Source organism: Notolepis coatsorum (assembly GCF_963971535.1).
Source record: "Notolepis coatsorum genome assembly, chromosome: 2".
In the NCBI taxonomy this organism is placed as follows: Eukaryota; Metazoa; Chordata; class Actinopteri; order Aulopiformes; family Paralepididae; genus Notolepis; species Notolepis coatsorum.
Window position 1 is genome coordinate 76,220,279 of NC_140166.1, and position 22,500 is coordinate 76,242,778.

The window sequence follows — 22,500 nt, forward strand, 5'->3', positions numbered from 1 at the left end:
CCTCTCTGTCTCCTTCATACGTTCTCTCTCTCTCTGCTCGTCTCTGTCTCCTTCATACGTTCTCTCTCTCTGTGCTCGTCTCTGTCTCCTTCATACGTTCTCTCTCTCTGTGCTCCTCTCTGTCTCCTTCATACTTTCTCTCTCTCTCTGCTCCTCTCTGTCTCCTTCATACGTTCTCCCTCTCTGCTCCTCTCTGTCTCCTTCATACGTTCTCCCTCTCTGCTCCTCTCTGTCTCCTTCATACGTTCTCTCTCTCTGCTCCTCTCTGTCTCCTTCAAACGTTCTATCTCTCTGCTCCTCTGTCTCCTTCATACGTTCTCCCTCTCTCTGCTCCTCTCTGTCTCCTTCAGGGACGTTCTCTCTCTCTGCTCCTCTCTGTCTCCTTCATACGTTCTCTCTCTCTCTGCTCCTCTCTGTCTCCTTCAGGGACGTTCTCTCTCTCTGCTCCTCTCTGTCTCCTTCAGGGACGTTCTCTCTCTCTGCTCCTCTCTGTCTCCTTCAGACGTTCTCTCTCTGCTCCTCTCTGTCTCCTTCAGACGTTCTCCCTCTCTCTGCTCCTCTCTGTCTCCTTCATACGTTCTCTCTCTCTCTGCTCCTCTCTGTCTCCTTCAGGGACGTTCTCTCTCTCTGCTCCTCTCTGTCTCCTTCAGACGCTCTCTCTCTGCTCCTCTCTGTCTCCTTCATACGTTCTCTCTCTCTCTGCTCCTCTCTGTCTCCTTCATACGTTCTCCCTCTCTGCTCCTCTCTGTCTCCTTCAGACATTCTCTCTCTCTGCTCCTCTCTGTCTCCTTCATACGTTCTCTCTCTCTGCTCCTCTCTGTCTCCTTCATACGTTCTCTCTCTCTGCTCCTCTCTGTCTCCTTCAGACGTTCTCTCTCTCTGCTCCTCTCTGTCTCCTTTAGGGACGTTCTCTCTCTCTGCTCCTCTCTGTCTCCTTCATACGTTCTCTCTCTCTGCTCCTCTCTGTCTCCTTTAGGGACGTTCTCTCTCTCTGCTCCTCTCTGTCTCCTTCAGACGTTCTCTCTCTCTGCTCCTCTCTGTCTCCTTTAGGGACGTTCTCTCTCTCTGCTCCTCTCTGTCTCCTTCATACGTTCTCTCTCTCTGCTCCTCTCTGTCTCCTTCAGACGTTCTCTCTCTCTGCTCCTCTCTGTCTCATTTAGGGATGTTCTCTCTCTCTGCTCCTCTCTGTCTCCTTCAGGGATGTTCTCTCTCTCTGTCTCCTTCAGGGATGTTCTCTCTCTCTGGCTCCTTCAGACGTTCTCTCTCTCTGCTCCTCTCTGTCTCCTTCAGGGACGAATGTCTAGCCACCCCTAGTGCTTAGACCTCTACGCTACCCAGCCGCTCCTAGTGCTTAGACCTCTACGCTACCCAGCCACCCCTAGTGCTTAGACCTCTACGTTACCCAGCCGCTCCTAGTGCTTAGACCTCTACGCTACCCAGCCACCCCTAGTGCTTAGACCTCTACGTTACCCAGCCGCTCCTAGTGCTTAGACCTCTACGTTACCCAGCCGCTCCTAGTGCTTAGACCTCTACGTTACCCAGCCGCTCCTAGTGCTTAGACCTCTACGCTACCCAGCCACCCCTAGTGCTTAGACCTCTACGCTGCCCAGCCGCTCCTAGTGCTTAGACCTCTACGCTACCCAGCCACCCCTAGTGCTTCGAAATTTACACTACCCAGCCGCTCCTAGTGCTTAGACCTCTACGCTACCCAGCCGCTCCTAGTGCTTAGACCTCTACACTAACCAGCCGCTCCTAGTGCTTAGACCTCTACACTACCCAGCCGCTCCTAGTGCTTAGACCTCTACACTAACCAGCCGCTCCTAGTGCTTAGACCTCTACGCTACCCAGCCGCTCCTAGTGCTTAGACCTCTACGCTACCCAGCCGCTCCTAGTGCTTAGACCTCTACGCTACCCAGCCGCTCCTAGTGCTTAGACCTCTACACTAACCAGCCGCTCCTAGTGCTTAGACCTCTACGCTACCCAGCCGCTCCTAGTGCTTAGACCTCTACGCTACCTAGCCGCTCCTAGTGCTTAGACCTCTACGCTACCCAGCCGCTCCTAGTGCTTAGACCTCTACACTACCCAGCCGCTCCTAGTGCTTAGACCTCTACGCTACCCAGCCGCTCCTAGTGCTTAGACCTCTACGCTACCCAGCCGCTCCTAGTGCTTAGACCTCTATCTACACTACCCAGCCGCTCCTAGTGCTTAGACCTCTACACTACCCAGCCGCTCCTAGTGCTTAGACCTCTACACTACCCAGCCACTCTAGTGCTTAGACCTCTATCTACACTACCCAGCTGCTCCTAGTGCTTAGACCTCTATCTACACTACCCAGCTGCTCCTAGTGCTTAGAGCTCTATCTACACTATCCAGCTGCTCCTAGTGCTTAGACCTCTATCTACACTACCCAGCTGCTCCTAGTGCTTAGAGCTCTATCTACACTACCCAGCTGCTCCTATTGCTTAGACCTCTACGCTACCCAGCCGTTCCTAGTACTTAGACCTCTACACTACCCAGCCGCTCCTAGTTCTTTCTTAGACCTCTACGCTACCCAGCCTCACCTAGTTCTTAGACCTCTACGCTACCCAGACCAAAATGATTATTACCGTGATGACATTGTTTTTAATAGAGTCGGCTGCTTGTCAATATTCAGACTAAAATGTGCTACTTTTATTCTAGTGTCTCAACAAACAATTGTATTTGTCACTTTGAGTCACTGCTGAAATGATTTCATCATGGCAACACAGCAGAAAGCTAGCAAACAACAACATCTGGTTTAGCTTACCAACGTGCATTGCAACACAAAAGTAGGATATCCAGGGGTGTAAAAAGTACCCATAAATTATGAAAGTATGAAAGCATCTCAAAATCTTACTCAAGTAAAAGTCAGAGTATCTGGCTAAAAACACACTTGAGTAAAAGTAAAAAAGTTTCTACTTTTAAATGTACTTAAGTACTAAAAAGTAAAAGTTAAAACTTGTTTTTATTTTCCGGGGCAATGGAATGTTCCGTTTCGTCCTCTTCATCACTCGTACTATAGTTTGTGGCCATCTTCTATAGCTTGTCACTCTGACTGTCTGATAGCAGGTGTTTAATCAAAGATCCACGCTTTCTAGTCTTGCACAAGGACCAATCAGCATGGGTATGGGCAGGTTAATTTTCCATTGATGGGGATTTGATTGGCTGTTTTTAAATAAAGTGTGGCCGCAAGATTAATAACGTTAATGTTAGTTCGGCCAGAGAAACAAATATACTAATTAAAATGGTTGGACCTGCGAGATTTGTACTTTGTACTTTGTAGGTCTGCATTTTAAATGTAAGGAGTAAAAAGTATGTTATTTTTCTCTGAAATGTACAAGTATACAAACCTAATAATACTTGAGTAAAGTACAAATCCCCCAAAACATACAGGTATGTGCATTGGGAACAATGTAATGGTACAAAGACCTTCATCAGGTCGTTGTTTCTTAATTCCCGACCCTCCTACACACCTGTCACCTTTTACTCAAGTTGGTAAAAGCTCCTTTCATGGGCACCCAAGTGGCGACCCATGTAACACGCTGCGTCGCGAAGCGGCCGACCCGGGTTCGATTCCCGGACCCGCCGTCCTTTGCCGAATGTCTTCCCCCCCCTCTGTCTCCTGTTCTTCCTCTCTCTCTCCCTCTACCGGACTGCCCGGTAGTACAAACAAATAAAAATCTACCAAAAACATAATAATAAAAAAAATAAAAGCTCCTTTTATAGTTTTATAAGAAAATGTAAAACTAGATTAATAAAAAAAAAAACACAGTAGTAAATGTTATACAGAGAGAGGAGGGAGGGGAGGAGAACCCAGAGACAAATCTAAAGACAGGAAGGACAAACGACAAGATGTGTCGACCAGGAGGTTAATCCAATTTGACCTTCTGGTATAAGGACTGCCCGCCCCCCCCCCCCCCCCCCCCCCCCCCCCCCCCCCCGCTCGGAGACTGCCCCCCCACTCGGAGACTCCAGAGCAGATTAGCATCGGAACAGAAAATAAATAGCTCATTCTGCAGGGTCAAAGGTCTCAAATAACAACGTTCTCAGCATAGGATAGGAAAAAGTCGTATTGAAAACGGACTCAATGACAGCATCTCGTATGCACATCATCCACAAGTTGCATATTTTTTAAAGTAGGTCCCCCCCCCCCCCCCCCCCCCAAAAAAAACATTACAGCACCATAGAATTTATTTTGGGGAAAGTGGGAACGATGATGATGTGTGCAAAAAGCATCCCTCAGATGCATGCCCCTTTGATCTCTATTCAGATTAGGAGGAGGAGCTAGCCAGAATGAAGAGCAAGTTCAGCCAAAGACTCATACCCCCCCCCAAACACACCACAAACCGCCTGGGCCGGTCCTTTATACCGGCAGCCATCAGGCTCTTCAACCAAGGGCTCTGCTCTGCCAGGAGAACTAACAGCGTATTCCCTTGTGTAATTCTGCTGTAGGCATACCTACTTACCTTGTATCTTGTATTTTGTACTTTTTATATTATATATTATATTATATTATATATTGTGTATCTTATAGTTGTATCTTATAGTATATTATCGGACTGTGAAGCTCTGTATCCCCCCCCCCCCATGCTGCTTTGACACCTGAATTCCCCCAAGCGGATTAATAAAGGATCATCCTATCTTAGATGCTCCACTGTTATCAGATTGGAGGCTGGAGTGACGTCAACAGGGAATAAGGGCCTGAGGATCCAGTGCTTTGCTCTTCCACCCAAACTGCATTACATAAGTACTTACAGTAGCAAGGCATGAATATAAATAAACACCGTACTCTTAAAAGAAGAACACACCGTTTTCAACACATCTGTGTCTCTCGTTGGGAGCTTGTATTTACTAATCGCTAGCGTGAAAGGGCTATTCCACTGAAATTCCTGAATAGGTTGTAATTCTGCAAAAGCAGACAAAAAAAGGTTATTTAATATAATATATCATTATTATTATTATTATTATTATTATTATTATTATTATTATTATTATTATTATTATTATTATTATTATTATTATTATTATTATTATTATTATTATTATTATTATTATTATATTAATATATAATAATAATCACGTTGATGCTGCGTAGACCGCACAGAATGCCAGAAGTACGGAAGACGTTTAAGATAAACGCAATCCTATGACATCATTGTTTTGCAAGATCATTTTTGTAATTGAATGAACCAATGTTTTCAGCCACACTGGCGTTCTTCAGGAAATGCCGTTTAGGATTACAAACTAAACAGTAGAATATCACGTTAAGTGCAACAAGCCGCATTACCATTAAGACATCTTTAAAACATGTTGTTAGACTCTGGGATCAAATCCCGCTGTCAGCGGTAGGTAGGTAGGTAGGTATTTATTTAGACAACAAAACATATACAGATCATTACATCACATATTTGCTTTAGTCAAGGATAGGAACGAAAAAGCCAATGACTTATTTACATGGTTGTCCCTGGAAGTCAAGGATGCTTGATACATACACATACAACTCATTACAGAAAATAATTCACAATTATTACATTTGAATAGCAATAATGGCACAATCCTTAATTAATACAAACATGCGCATTTGTTGAGACATGTTAAACTAGCCGTGAGTCTGTGTGTCTCAGAGAACCCCGAGGGGAGGGGGTGGTGGGGGGGGAAGGGGGGGCGGAGATAATTTCCGGACTTGACTCTGACTACAGGTGCCGTCAGCTAGGACCGGAGGGGGATACCACATACCCTCCGGCTTGGTCAGTCGTCCCTACTAACACAATTGGCAGTGTTAGCTGGTGGGACGCCGGTGGGGTATGTGTTCTGGTCGTTGTAAACTGTGACTCCTACTGGGTCGGTCGGGGCACCTGCTCAGCAGGGAGGGGATCTGGGGGAAATAGCGTGAACCTCTGCACGTGTTACATTCCCCCAGTGAGAGAAAAGAAGCGGCTGGCGACTCCACATGTATCGGAGGAGGCATGTGGTAGTTCTACACCCTCCCCAGGCCGACAGTGGGGCAATGCACGCAACAACCAGGAAGGGAATTGGCATAACGAATCAATTGGGATGGGTGAAGAAAATAATTAAAAAAAAAATGTAATTAAATAAAACATGTTGTGTTGAAAGTAACAGAAGACGTGTTGAAGAATTTACACCTCCTATTTAAGAACACACTGTTCAATTTAGTAAAACCATCAGCATCCAAACCCTCTGATGGTTGGCTGCAAGATGTTTTACATAACAGTGATGGATGGGACGTTTTAGTTAATAGAGGACTTGGGAAGCTGACGTCACAATCCTGGGGCAGGCCGCCCCTAGAGGATCACTTCCACTGATAGTGTGTGTGGACATGTGGATTTTGGGGTTAAAGGAGCTGTAAGTGGTATTTTGTTGTTAAAATAAGTGTTCCAGCCATCACTGTGACATTCCCTAATAGATAGTGTGTACGTAAATGAAAATGTATGTGTCTGATAAAGAGATAGGTATATATAGATGAAAAGGCATGTGTCTGATAGGGATATATTATTAAAAGATTGTATAATTGGCTAATATGAACATAGATAATGTATGTAAAAGCTAAATAGTATATTATGCTGTATTGTATTATGAATTAATTATGAGTAGGTATTATTGTATTGTATTATGAATTCATAAGGCGTATATATTGTTATATTATGAATTTGATTAGGGTTTTTATTGTTGTTTTAATTGTCTGTATGACATGTGAATGTTGTGAGTGTATAAGTCTGTAACTGTATTTTACGTGTTATGGACCCCAGGAAGAATAGCCCCAGCACTGCTGTGGCTAATGGGGATCCAAATAAACTTAAACTTAAACTGTGTCTGGTCAGTAATATGGGTCTCCCAGTCCCTCCGCTCTGCAGTAAACACAAAATACATTTCCTGGTATACCGTTCACACTTTATCCAATCAGGAGAGAGAACCCTAGATATGTTTTACTTATTTCAAGAAATGTTACCAAGCCAAATGTGCTTACTACACTGGTAGATTATTTGACTTGTTTCAAGGACACATTTGCTTAAAACTATTTTTTATTTCTTATTCTTGCAGTATGGAGTTCTCTCTCCTGATTGGATAAAGTGGGAACAGGATACCAGGAAATGTATTTTAGCTAGCCTAGCTTAAAACTCTGGGAGAGGTGTTTTTTTGGCCAACAACTAGGCTAGCTGATCCGTATCCACTTCCATTTATATGTGCTAAGCTAGGCTAGCTTGCAGCCGGATAGCTTTCTACTGAACAAGGAAACTATCTTCTTGTCTGACTCTGGAGAAGACTGTAAGTGCATTCCCCATAATGTTGGCGTGTTCCTTTAACAATCACTACATCAACCTGATAACTACTATCGATCAGGCGTGTTCCTTTTTTTTTGTATTTTATTTTTTTATTATTTTTTAAACAAACATATAAACAAACATGACAACACACGATAAGATATACAAGCATTAATTGTCAGGGCACATCCAATGAGATCACCTTTTAGTTAGTTGTCTTATATAAGATATACCCATAATACCTGTTATCTAAAAAAAAAACCTACACACATATGCTCAGCTCGAACCCCCCCCCCCCGGACCCCACCTTGAGAAGTACCTCCACTATCCCTCGCACCTAACCAGACACTACCATTATAAGCTAGCTTTTATTCTCTCCACCACTTCTAACCACATTGACATTTTGGATTCATTGAGACCCAGAATTCTTGCTGTAGATATTTCATGGTAAATTACATCGAGATATGTAAGAAACCAAACTTTACGGCAAATTTTTTCCGGTTGAAACCAGCGTGATGCGATCAGCTTTTTGGCTACTGTGATACCCGATAAAACCAATCTCTTTAGCTGTGGATTCACTGCAAACTCAAAAACATCATTCAACAGCAATACCGAGGGGTGTACAGGTATATTCCAAGATACGAGTTTTGATATTTGTTGGGTCACATCTTTCCAGAATGCCTTAACTGGTGAGCAGTCCCAATACATGTGCATAAATGTCCCTTCGTCCCCATTTGTACATTGGGTGCATTTGGAATCTTGTTTGAGCCCCATTCGGCACAGTCTTATAGGAGTCAAGTATGTCCTGTGAATATAGTTAAGATTGATTTGTTGATGATCCGGGTTCCTTGATGTAAGTCGGACATTTGCCCAGGCTCCTTGCCAATCAAAGTCATTTTCCAGGTCTGGTATATCCCTCCTCCAGACAGAGTCAAGTTGGAGGGTTTCATACGAGGACGTTAGTAATTGATGATAAAATTCTGAAACAAAACCTCTCGATGTCTCTCTTGAGTAGAAGAATTTGTGGTATCTGTGGTGTTCAATTGGTCTGTCTAATGGAACACCGTGAGACTTCAAACATAGCTCTAACTGTTTGTGAAAAAGCCATGTGGACTTGGTGAGATTAAATTTTTTGCGTATTTCTTTATCACTACAAAAACCCTGTTTGTTAAAAACATCCCCTAATGAGTGTATGCCTTGCTCTTCCCATATAGGGAATCTTATAGGTCGTTTTCCAATTAAGAGAGCATTGTTATTGAATAAGGGAGTATGATTGTGCCATTCTTGTGGGTTAGGATTTTTTTTTTGTGATTCACGCCATATCCGGATCGCATGAGTAATTATGGGGCCAAATTTTCGTTCACAGTGCTTGATTGGTAGTTTAGTGTATGCTATGTCCTTCAGTCTATGTGGGGCTACTATGTTTTCTTCTATTTTTCTCCAAGATGCTAATGCTTGGGAGTCAAACCATGTTGTCAATGGACTTAATGAGTACGCCTTAAAATATAGGAAAAAATCTGGAAATGCCATGCCACCATCTGCTTTATTTCTCTGTGCGGTGGATCTTTTTATACGTGGTGGTTTGTTATTCCAAATAAATTTGTATGTGGAGGAGTGTAATCTTTTCCAGTAACCCTCTGGAGGGGGTAACGGTAGCATTGAACAGAAGAAGTTGATTTTAGGTAGTACATCCATCTTAACTATTGATATCCGTGCTTGTACTGTGTTTTTAAGTTTTGCCCATCTATCAAGGTCGTCTTTGATTTTGTTTTGGATTTTTGTGTAGTTGTGCTTCACCGTTTGTCTTATGGTAGGGAATATTTCCACTCCCAAGCATCTGAAATGTTTTACCATCGGTGTCTGTCCTGGGAGGGTTGTATCTTTTTTTGCAGGGGTGTTAAGTGGAAGGAAAGCCGACTTCGGCCAATTTATCTTAAATCCCGATAAATCACCAAAGTCCTCAATCAACTTGAGCAGATGAGGCAATGTGGTGTTGGGGTTTTTCATGAACAATATTACATCGTCCGCATATAAACACATTTTTTGTTGTGTGCCCTTGATTACGATAGGTTCTATGGATTGGGATTGTCTTATATATTGTGCTAAAGGCTCTAATGATAGATTGAACAGTCCGGGACTAAGAGGACAACCCTGTCTGGCAGAGCGTGATACCGGAAATATTTCAGAGATGATTGTGCCTGTTGTAATCATGGCCGATGGGTCTTTGTATAATACTTTAATCATATCGATGAATCCTTTTCCTAACCCCATCCTTTCTAGCACTGCCCACAGATACGACCATTCCAGCCTGTCAAAGGCCTTCATAGCATCCAGGGACAGCATCGCCTTAGGTATGGTGTCCTCCTTGTCGGCATCAAGTACGTGCAGTATACGTCTTATGTTCTCAGTGATCAGGCGGCCTCCTATGAAGCCAGTTTGGTCCGGGTGAACTAAAGACGTCATATGCTTTTGTAATCTGATGGCTAATACCTTAGAGTACAGTTTGATATCTGTTCCGAGGAGGCTTAAAGGTCTATAACTACCGCACTCGTTGGGGTCTTTGTCTTTTTTAAGGAGGACTGTTATGAGTGCAATATTGTCATTTTTATGGAAGTTCCCCTCCTTGACTGAGTATAAGATCATATTTAGTAATAAGGGGCCAATTATGTCCCAACAAGAAAGGTACATTTCTGATGGGAAACCGTCTCTTCCTGGAGCCTTACCACTTTTCATTGCGGTTATGGCCTTCTTGAGTTCCTCTAGTGTGATCGGTATTTCTAACTGTTTAGCGTCATCCTCTGAACGTTTAGGGAGAATAATTTGATTAAGAAATGTGTCCATTTTGTTTTGATCGAAGGTCATTTCTGATTTATATAAGTCGGAGTAGAATACTTTGAATGTATCGTTTATTTTTACAGGATCTGTTACAAGTACTTGTTGTGCTCTAATGGTAGTTATATCTGCAAATGTTGCATTAATTCTTAATCGCATGGCTAATAGGTGGCTGGGTTTGGAACCATGGGAGTACTGCTGTTGTCTTGTGCTGCGTATTTGTATTTCCGATTGTTGTCTGTATATGGCATTGATCTCTATTTTTAGTATGTTAACTTGATTTTCTAGTCGAGTTGAGAATTAAATAACGTTGAGTAAAGCGTTTCCAGCTCATCCAGTTTTGTGCTTTGCAGGCGTGTTCCTTTAACACATTCGGGGCCATTCGATTTCCCCATCTAGCTATAGCACGGCCAGGTTTTCATTACATAGTTTCACTGTGCGTCACGTTGTTTGTAGAGCTAAATCTATATTTTATATTATAGCTATGGATACAATACCATGGTCATTTGACAGTAACTATCTTCCGTTCAAGATGCAAAAAAGAATGAATTTTTTCATGAATACGTCCCGTGGTGAATATGAGTATAATTTCGGAATGATCCGGGATAATTCCTGGGAGGCTGGCTATAGGGCGCAACGTGAATTCTACTAAAAACCATTGGCATTTCGTCGCTGGACACGCTATTATTTTCAAATCAAATGCATATGATAGGTATTATGTTTCATTATGGATGCATGAAAGGGGTCGTTTCTGATTAATTGATTGCCAATAATGGTATTCGTTATTACCACAACACACGCCGATCCAGGGGATGGGTATGAAAACCATGCACGATCAAGCTGAAATTGACGTCAGATTGTCCTTACCTGTGGTTGGTGGTATTCCAAAAAGAATATTCCAATTATTTGATCGCCATCGGGTCCATCCTATGCCCATCTGGTCCACGACATAACCCACCACAACATATGGATCGGGGGTCCCGAAAACAATTCAATGCGATCGAGTGAATGGCCCCGAAAGTGTTAACAATCAACAACCTGAGAACTACTATCGATCAGGCGTGTTCCTTTAACAATCACTACATCAACCTGAGAACTACCATCACTACATCAACCTGATAACTACTATCACTACATCAACCTGATAACTACTATCACTACATCAACCTGATAACTACTATCACTACATCAACCTGATAACTACTATCACTACATCAACCTGATAACTACTATCACTACATCAACCTGAAAACTACTATCACTACATCAACCTGATAACTACTATCACTACATCAACCTGAAAACTACCATCACTACATCAACCTGATAACTACTATCACTACATCAACCTGAAAACTACTATCACTACATCAACCTGAAAACTACCATCACTACATCAACCTGAAAACTACCATCACTACATCAACCTGATAACTACCATCACTACATCAACCTGAAAACTACTATCACTACATCAACCTGAAAACTACCATCACTACATCAACCTGATAACGTTAGGTTATGACTATAACCAAGTTCTGTTAGTTAGGGGCGATGCTTGGCATCGCTACTGCACTATCTCGCGTACGTGCACGCGTACTGAATAAACCACAAATGTACCTCTAATACCAGTATTAGTCTGACCACACCCCTCATCAGCTTACCTTCATAAGCAGGTGTGTGGTCACCTGCTCTCCTCCTTCCCAAGCTTTCACCACAAGGTGAGGACAAGGGCTGCAGCGGCGTCCGATGCCAAGCATCGCCCCTAACTAACAGAACTTGGTTATAGTCATAACCTAACGTTCTGTATCGTTAGTGGCTTAGCTTGGCATCGCTACTGCACAAGGGAGGCCAAGCGGAGCCACTTGGCTGACAAATACACCCCGCTGACAGCCCCCCAAAACCATCAGAACAGGGAGGGCCGAGCCCCCCCGACCCCCCCTAATGGAGGGTAGCCCCCCTATTAGGGACGTCACGGGAGGGCGACGGACCCGACCGTGCGAAGAGGCACTCAAGCAACTCAACGCACAGGGTGAGCAGACCGTGGCTTGACCCCACGACCACACACACGCACAACCCGCATGCCACCCGGGAACGACCGGAGGAACAACCTCGTTACTGCCCCCAGAATCACGGGGTCAAGGGCAAACCCAACCCCGTGGCAAGGCCGTAGCAGCGGAGCACGAAGGAAGACCCAGACCCACCAAAAGGACTGGACTCCCCGGAATGGGGGCCCGGAGAAGTCCATGATGCCAGCATCAAGACCCCACCAGGTGGGCACGTAGTGCCCCGCCCCCCACATCGCCAGCGTATTCGGACAAAGGCCCCTCAGTTACTGCACCTGGTATTCCCAGGCGGAACCAACCAGGCCAGAACCTGCCCAGCTTCCGAGATCGGACGAGACCGGGCGTGTTCAGGTCGGTATGGCCGTAAGCCGAGCGGGCCCCGTCCCCCCAATAGTACACCGCCTGGCACACTGACCCTGCAGAATAGGCAGTCAGCATGGCCGCAAGCACACAAAAAAGGTTAACCAACGGAAGCAGGCAGCGCACCGGGGAAAAACCAGGCAACAGGCTGTTAACCCTAGCCTGGAGACTGCGGACGAGACAGGCGCCAGAGGGGACAGCTGAACACAGCCGCCCCGGCGGAAGGAGCGTAAGCTGGCGGTGTTGCATGACCAAGCCTCCATTTAACAACCCCCACCCAGAGGGGTCGAGGCAGAGAAGGCTGACACGATTGGCAGACGTCATGAACGTGCAGGGGCACCCTCAAACGGTGAACCCGGGAGTTGACACTGCTCCAACACACCAGGGAATCAACCACCTCGGTGTCACCCAATGCGGTGGTTGTTCCTATAACCCCTCAAGAAAAAACTCCAAAACACACCTGCGGGTATACACCGGCTATACCGCAGTACAAGTGTTTCAGTTTCCAAAAAGGGTTAACCCAGGCCTACGGGTCGCAAACATCACTTCGGACCGGGCCTGGCGGTACGGGAAGCACAGGGTCACCAGAGGAGGTCAAAAAACCACCCCCACAGGCCCCTCTTCGCCATGCGTGAGAGAGGAGCGAAAAATAATGGAGAACCAGCCCCTAAGCACACCGTACCTGGTATTCCCCGGCGGTCTCCCAACCAAGTACTAACCAGGACCAACCTGTGTAGCGGCCGAGATCCGACGAGATCGAGCGCGTACAGAATGGCATGGCTGTAAGCCATGACGACAGTGCTGAGTAAAAACATACCCAACCAGGGTCTCCATAGCGCTTAACCCTGTGACACCCAGACCGACCTGGCATTTTTCCCCCTGAAAAAAGCCCAAGTCCCTCAGGGTACCAGAACAGCAGATCTGCATCCCCGGCGGACAACGGGTTCAACTGATCTGGACCAGCGTGACCAGAACCAGTCCCGTGCCCTAACCACGCCGACATGCCTACTCCAGGAGAAGGGCAGATATGCGTGTTGATCTTAACATGAAAAGAAGGCGCCACCCAGACGTCGGGACGAACCGCGCCTGGTGGCCCACCCCAAGGGCGTGAGACCCCACTACATATGTTCAGATCCATCCCGTCATCATCCCCCAGACATGAACGAGAATCCGTCGACAACCCACCCAGGTCATGGGATGTGGTCGCCGGAAGAGGAAAAACCCCCATCTCAGTTGCTTTATAAAAACGCTGTTTCAACCACAAGCAACTAAGGCGTGCCAGTCAATCGCCTGTTTACAGCGAGCTAGCACTATACGTGCGTCGGGACACACCCCCATCAATGAACAGGCTATTTAGACCTGTCATTGAATCCCCAAGGCGCCCAGGGGAACGACAAGAGGGGTGTGACACTCCCTAACTCCAACACTTCTGGAATAGAAAGAAGGAAGCATCAACAGTATGTATCCCAGTCTACACAGCCGGGGTAAAAAATGTTCACATTTTTACATCCCACCACCCTCCCATAGGAAAGAGACGGGGATCCCCAGAGAGACTTCCCACGCGAGCTGTACAGATTGAAAAGAATATATTGCACCTTGAGCCATGTAAAAAACTGGTTTTAGGGCCTCCGGGGAAGAGGCACCGAACCCATACACACTCAATAAACGAATTGAATCGAATATACATACAATAGAAAAGGACCCTTCTAGAGGGTCCACTCACTTTGACAATCTGAGGAGGAAGGCTCTGTACTCTGATGGAGGCTTCCTCACATGGAAGAAGGAGTCCGAACTCACAGAAGGCCTGAGTAGGCGCTTGGTGAGGAGGAGCCCTGACCACCCCCCCTGAAAACAGATCCATCACATGGACCTGAACAGCACACGGAAGTCCTACCAACAGAGACGCGCACGGTGACGTACTCTATGGCGGGGGAATTCCTGCGGTGCACACGCCCAATATACCAGGCCGTGGGACCAGGAACTCCCTCCCCCCCCCCCCCCCCCCCCCGTAACGTGCCGAACCGCCACGTGACGGGAACCTTGAAGGACAGGGGGTGTACCCCTGACCGACAGAACAATGGGGAGAGGAAAGGTTACCAGTTCACCCCTTTACGACCCCACACCCATGATACGACGTAACGACAAAAAGAGAATATGACACAGTCATAGTCAGCTCCATGAAGCGTTTCACAGCTCCACACAGCGCACGAGCTAACCTGCTATCTGATTTTTACTAAGGAAAAACACAGAATAGAGAGGGCTCTAAGAACCCCGGTCCAACATACACATGTGCTTCTGTGGCCAGTACAACCCAGTTGTAGGTCACATGACACACACAACCCATCATCACCTACAAAAAATGGCAAAAACACTCAACAGAGGAACGCCGTTTTTTTCACAATGAGAGAATACATCATTCTTGATTAGTATCGACCACAGGCCTTGCTAAGCACACATGACAGCAACCAAACCAATTTCCCTTTAGGAAATAAGTTTCTCCAGCAGATTTAGCACAACCTCAGCAATCAAGCTGAGAGTTACATCGTATCCCTACCACACAAAAGACACAATTAATGCACAACATGTCTGATAGGAGGTGATAAAGTCCCCAGGGAACCGGGGGGGGAAACACAATCCTCCTATTTTACCCTCAATACGGCCAGTTAAAACAGGAAAACCTGTTAATGTGTGAACTCACTGTTCATTGTCATTACAGTCTGAGAAAGAACATTCTTTTACTCACTCGTCACCAAGCATAGCTTCATAGGTTAGTTGCCTTAGTAGTGAGTACACGGTACACATAAACACCATGATGTTTCTCACACAACAACCAGATCAATACATCACGATCTGCACGGAGAAGCTAACTGCCAGTGACAAAAACAGCTCACACACAACCCGCAACGTATCTCAAATGCATTGCAACAACACACGTTTTGGGAAAAAACACCGTTATTCACAATACATTTAGCAAGGTAAAACCAGAAGACGTGTTATGAGGTCTGGCCAACCCCGTACCTGCCCGGAACGCAGATCAGCGAAGTGCAGTCACAAGCCACCGTAGAACACAGCCGTCCCGTGTTGTTCGATCCGGGCAGCGTCGCCGCTCCACCAGTCGCTACAGTCCTCTTTGTTGACGCAATCCCCGTCTAGGCTCAGGCAGGGTCGACGAACATCCCCTGTCAAGGATGACGTCGTGGTCAAGAGTGTAAAACATGTTAAAATCAAAGCACGTTCAACAGAATAGCATCAAGCTAACGGCTGCTCCAACCGTTCGGGTGCTATTGCTTCCGCTCGCGAGACGCCGATCTACGACACACGCGATCAGGAGCGAGCTCCCGGCGGCGCGCGAGAAGCCAAGCTACCCCGCGCCAGGCCACCGACCGGCTAACCGTAAGCTATGAACATGTAAACAATGACATAACACTCACCCAGACAGGCCGCCGTTCTGAACCCTCCTCACTTTTTAAGAGAAAAGAGAAAACAAGACGTCAACACCGCTTCACAACGGTGATATTACCACGTCCGGCGGAATCAGCACAGTACCAACTGGCCTGTATAGCTGACTTTGAACATGAATCTGCCGCTATCGCACATTACATGCACATATCCCCTCGTGAAGGAATACTCTCATTTGGATATGAAAGATGGGGTCTTAACACGGTGACAGAGAGAATCCACTCGTCCAGAACACACAGGGATCACCAGTGTCAATGGTCGCGGCCCACTAGTTAAAACTATAATGGTCGCCAGACCAAGGCCTTCTGTCGCCTAGACGGCTAAACAAAGGACCCTAGCCTGGGGCCGGTTTCCATAAACTTTGTCAAGTAGCCCCCATAGCACTAACAGACAAGTGGAGCCCGCCAGCAAACACTACTCACCCAACCTGGAACGCACCGCTCCTCACAACAGCGGCATGTCCGACAGTTCAGCTGTGGCCTGACAGGTTTCACCCCAACAAACACAGCAAGGAACTGCAGTTGAGAAGCATGCAGCGGCGTGCTCCCAATACGAAAACCGGTGGAGGGTTTGTAGAATGATCATCATCTTCTAGACACTCCAGTACGAAGACAATATCGCCGTATTTTCTCGAAAATAGTGAGAGAGAAAATAAAGATATGATGTCAACGTATCCTTGTTTCCCAAGCTGTTCCTAATCCAATTTCTTCCATCATGGTGTCAAGTGTGGGGATCTACCGAGGCACCTCTTCCTTGTGGTGAAAGCGAGAAGGAGGAGAGCAGGTGACCACACACCTGCTTATGAAGGTAAGCTGATGAGGGGTGTGGTCAGACTAATACTGGTATTAGAGGTACATTTGTGGTTTATTCAGTACGCGTGCACGTACGCGAGATAGTGCAGTAGCGATGCCAAGCTAAGCCACTAACGATACAGAACTACTATCACTACATCAACCTGATAACTACTATCACTACATCAACCTGAAAACTACCATCACTACATCAACCTGATAACTACTATCACTACATCAACCTGAGAACTACTATTCATCAGAATGTCATTTTTAACACTACATTAGTTGCTTTTGAAACATCTGATCTTACCCTTGTGATAAGCTGTCCTCGACTAGATACGCTTATGTGTTGAAAATGGCAACATTTTCTTTAGAGTGCACCACACCACCAATGTTAGTCACACACACACACACACACACACACACACACACACACACACACACACACACACACACACACACACACACACACACACACACACACACACACACACACACACACACACACACACACACACACACACACACACACACACACACACACACACACACACACACACACACACACACACACACACACACACACACACACCACCCAAACCCCAGCACTGCCATGGTTATACACACCACCCAACACACCCATCTCTACGGTAAGGGAGCGATCAGATTTATCTCATAAATAAAGACAGAAACCTGGCAGACCATCACCGTTTGCCAGTTTTTTTCCCTTTTATAAATAACTATAATTTATAATATAAATACAAATTATTCGTTTTGGAATCCTATTTCACTTGATGTTACTATCATGTAAGCAGAACAGGATATCGTTGGCCCGTGAGACTGGGCAGACGACGCCTGTGATTGGAGCGGAGTGAGAGGCGGAGTCACGGAGTTGGCGAGAAGAAGTGGGGACAGAATGGGTTGGAGAGTGATATTAGGCAACCTTCGCAACGAAGAAGCCACCTGAGGATGATGATGATGATGATGATGAGACGGAAATGCCCCTTGCTCTCTTTGAAGAGCTGGATTGGAATATACCTTTTAAATTGCCCAATTAGAACAGACTTTCTTCATTTCAGCTGTAGAGATTGTAAAATTGATAAAAAAAAAAAAAAAAATTATACCTAATGATAATATCTAGTATCTAAGCCCTGTCTTTTAATTTAACAAACAGCCATTACAACCATCGCAACAGCTTAACATAGAAATATGCTCATTTGTTTTGGCAAGATCAATCTCGCGGCATGAGGCCTTCTGTTTACATTGTAAGATTATTGAAATCCTGCAGGTCAATAGGTCATACTCAGAAGGAAATGTGGATACCAACAAAAATATTTGTTTTGGCTCACAACAAGTAGGTCACCCGCCCACCCCCCCCCCCCCCCCTCCCTCCTCCCAGACCAACTGGAGGATCTCTCCCTCCGCGCCGCTCAGTAGATGCTGAATAATATGTCGTGTATTTTTCTCTGTTCCAAAAAGTACAACCAGCCTGAAACTTCTTTCCAATCTTTCAAAAACGAAAGATCTCGATGGACAGTCATAATCTGGCCGCTCCCTCCGACGCACACCGATCACACCAGCGCGTCCGTGGGCTCGCCTGGGCCGACACTCAGCGGTTGCCCCGTTTGACATTTTGACAGCAAAATGTCAAGGTAATAAAAATAGAATGACATTTTGTACAGTAAATGTCAAACATTTCCAAGGAAACCGTCGAACATAACACGGACTGGGCTGTATGTACTGCATGGTGGCACTCAGTTTCCCCTTGGGGGATTAATACAGTATCGTACCCAGCACAGATCTCCATACCAGGGGGGAGTTCTAGGAAGTGAAGGCCAGAGAAAGCACTGGTCGCACAGAGTTGTTTCATTGCAAAACATGTGAAGCAACAGGATTTTCATTTTGTAATCAGACTTATCGAACGTTTACTGAGTGAAATAATCTCACTGCGCTGGCAGATCGTTGTGCTGCTTTTCAAGAAACGTCACGTTTTTTACAAAACCTTTGAAACCAAAACAAAATAGAAGCAATAATTCTACTTCATTCAATTAGATGTCTTGAATCAAACGGCATCCCGTGATGCACCAACACTGGTTAATATCAGGGTGATACCAGGGTGATACCAGGTTAATACCAGGGTAATACTATGGTAATACCAGGGTAATATCAGGTTAATACCAGGGTAATACTAGGGTAATACCAGGTTAACACCAGGGTAATACTAGGGTAATACCAGGGTAATATCAGGTTAATACCAGGGTAATACCAGTGTGATACCAGGGTGATACCAGGGTGATACCAGGGTGATACCAGGCTAAAATAGGGTATTGATATTGGTACCAAGAGCCATGTGCAATATGTCAAAAATAAAATACACATAAAAGCATGCTAGTTGTCATGGAGAAGAACATATAAAATCTCCTAATCGTGTCCAGTGACCCACGCGTCACTTTGCCGACCTCTAGCGACTCGGGTGTGAAATATTTTTTATACAATATATATAGTTATATTATAGTTAAATTAAATTAAATTAAAGCCCTATTTGCTGCCTGTCGATTGCAGTTTCAGGCGACAAAATCCATTCAGCGGTTCTCGAGTTACATGCTGATATGTGAGGCGCGCGCAAGTACACGGCAGACTTTTAAATAATTTTTGATTACCACCCGCGACTCCCAGGGATCTAGCTCCGTCAATCATTAGGTGATCTCGGTAATTATTGGACAGGGTTGTAGCCAATGAGAGTGTCTTTCCAATGATACCCACGTGGGGATCTGTGAATCAGGGATCTAGGTGAAAAGTCACAAGCAAAAACAGGAAGAGAAAAAAGCGCAAAATGCATTGGAGTAACTTTTTAAATTTTTTTCTTTTATTTAATCGCTCCAGTCCTAATCACTAATTTCTGAAATTTGGACAAGTACTACATACTGTAAGACTTCAGGCTATGGACCCAGGCTGTTTACCAGCTCATACAATTTTCTTTGGAAATACTATATTTGGATATTGCAACTACTACAGAAAAACATGAGTAACAAGTTCTTCTACAACTCAAGTTCAGACCTATGTTACGCTATTTCATTAGCACTAAAAGTGATCTTTAGTATAAGTATAAAGTATAGTATTTTGGTTTGCAAAAAAGTATGCAGTGGCCAACAAAAATTGACACTTTTTGGGGCGCCTGTTAAGAGGTTAAAGAAGCACTCCACCATCCACGCCATGTGCCAGTACAGTACCATATATTTGAAATACTTTGTAATGAGCTTGATACATCTGAGTACAATTTGAAAACAGTTGCTTGACTGAAACAGCTTATTGGAATGGATAAGGGCTGGGTACCCGGGTAATAGAATGGGTCTCTAGGTCAGGGCTGGGTACCATGGTAATGGAATGTGTCACTAGGTCAGGGCTGGGTACCATGGTAATAGAATGTGTCACTAGGTCAGGGCTGGGTACCATGGTAATAGAATGTGTCTCTAGGTCAGGGCTGGGTACCCGGGTAATAGAATGGGTCTCTAGGTCAGGGCTGGGTACCCGGGTAATGGAATGTGTCCCTAGGTCAGGGCTGGGTACCCGGGTAATGGAATGTGTCCCTAGGTCAGGGCTGGGTACAGGGGAAATGGAATGCATCCCTGGCTGGGTTAGGGGGTCATGGGGTCAGAGTTATCGTTATGTAACTGTTTTATGGTTTGGACTACATCTCCCAGGAGAGCCCACCGACGTCTGGTTCTCCCATCTACGTGGAATCAAACACTCCAGGCCAGCAGGAAGCGTGCACGCACACACAGACACACACGCGCACACACACACACACACACACACACACACACACACACACACACGCACACACACACACACACACGCACACACACACACACACACACACACACACACACACACACACACACACACACACAGAAAAGCACAAGCCCACACCCCACCCACAGCTACACACCAACCGGCATGCACGCACAACCACACACACACACACACACGCATAAGGACATGTGTGCACGTGCACACTGCAAAAAACAACAAGCTAAATAAATTCCACTTGTTTCGTGAAATCATGAAACAAGGACAAAGCTTCATGGGCTTTAAAGGACCAGACCAGTGTTCATTCTGACCTCTGACCTCTCTGCATCACCACAGACCAGGGTTCATTCTGACCTCTGACCTCTCTGCATCACCACAGACCAGGGTTCATTCTGACCTCTCTGCATCACCACATACTGGTGGTATGAGCAGTCGTCTGGCAATCTGGAGGTTCCCGGTTCGATTCCCGCTCCTCCCGGGCAGCGTGTCGAAGTGTCCTTGAGCATGACATTTATTAACCCCCTAATTGCTCCCGATGAGCAGGTTGGCACCTTGCATGGTTGCCTCCGCCGTCGGTGTGTGAATGTGTGAGTGAATGGGTCAAATATGAGTAACAAGGGCGGCTAGGTGGTGCAGTGGGCAAGGTGCTCACCACCAATGCAGGAGACGCTGGGTTCGAGCCCAGCTCTCCGCATTGCTATCAGCTTGGCTGGTCGTTCATACTAATACAATTGGCAGTATTAGGGGGTGGGAAGCTGATGGGTGGGAAGCTGATGGGTGGGGATCGGACGTTGTGGACAGCGACTCCTACAGGTCGGTTGGTGCGCCTGCGCAGCTGAATCAGGAAGCAACGGGGGTGGCGTGCCCTCCAAACGCAGACCCCCGACGCTGAGAGATCGCGCTGTGCAGGTGAAAAGATGCGACTGCTGCTTCCTCGAGTAACGGAGGGGACACGTGATGCAAGGCTTCGTCCACATTGCAGCCGGCTTGTGGGAGGCATGGCCTAACAGCGTTCGAGACAGGGGAGGGTAGAATTGGACGATACGAAATTGGGATGGGAGAAAAATTGAAAATGGGAGAAAAAGTAGATAAAAAAAAATTTTGAGTAACAAATTGTAAAGCGCTTTGGATAAAAGCGCTATATAAAAAAGCAGCCATTTACCATTTACATACCAGTGGCCTCTGACCTCTCTGCATCACCACATACCAGTGGCCTCTGCCCTCTCTGCATCACCACAGACCGGTGGTGTAGAATAGATAATCACATGCTGCCCTACTGTCGGCCTGGGGAGGGTGTAGAACTACCACACGCCTCCTCCGATACATGTGGAGTCGCCAGCCGCTTCTTTTCACCTGACCAGGACACATACCCCACCGGCTTCCCACCCGCTAACACTGTGAATATTGTGTTCGTAGGGACGACTGACCAAGCCATGAGGTACCGCTGACAGCTGGATTCGATCCCAGAGTCTCTGCGGTGGTAGGTGAGTGCTTAGACCTCTACGCTACCCAGACGCCCGGAATTTCGACACGTGGTAGAGTGATAGTGAAAGTAAAACCGTGCTGTGATATTCAGGTTGAGTTGCCTGTGCCTAGCGACTTTCAAGCGACATTCAAGTCTCATGTGGAGTATTGCTCACTTCAAGGCCGTAGCCCCCAAACTATGGAACCAGCTTCCCCTGGAGATTCGTTCTGCCCCTACGCTGGAGACATTTAAGGCCCGTTTAAAAACCCACTTTTATTCCCTAGCCTTCGATTAATCCTGATTCTCCCACACCCTAACCCACACACTCCCATGCAATTTTATCCTGCCCCCTCCCTCTTGTATCTCTTCTTGTGCTCCTCTGTCCCCGGTGTGCTATACTGTACTTTGTGCTCCCC

At 46.0% G+C, this 22,500-nt stretch overlaps 1 protein-coding gene across 1 annotated transcript in view; it reads right to left on the reverse strand.

The window, feature by feature from the left end:
- adamts17 (ADAM metallopeptidase with thrombospondin type 1 motif, 17) overlaps positions 1 to 22,500 on the reverse strand; it is a gene marked incomplete at both ends in the record, with an annotated part of 341,041 nt that overhangs the window by 65,069 nt on the left and 253,472 nt on the right.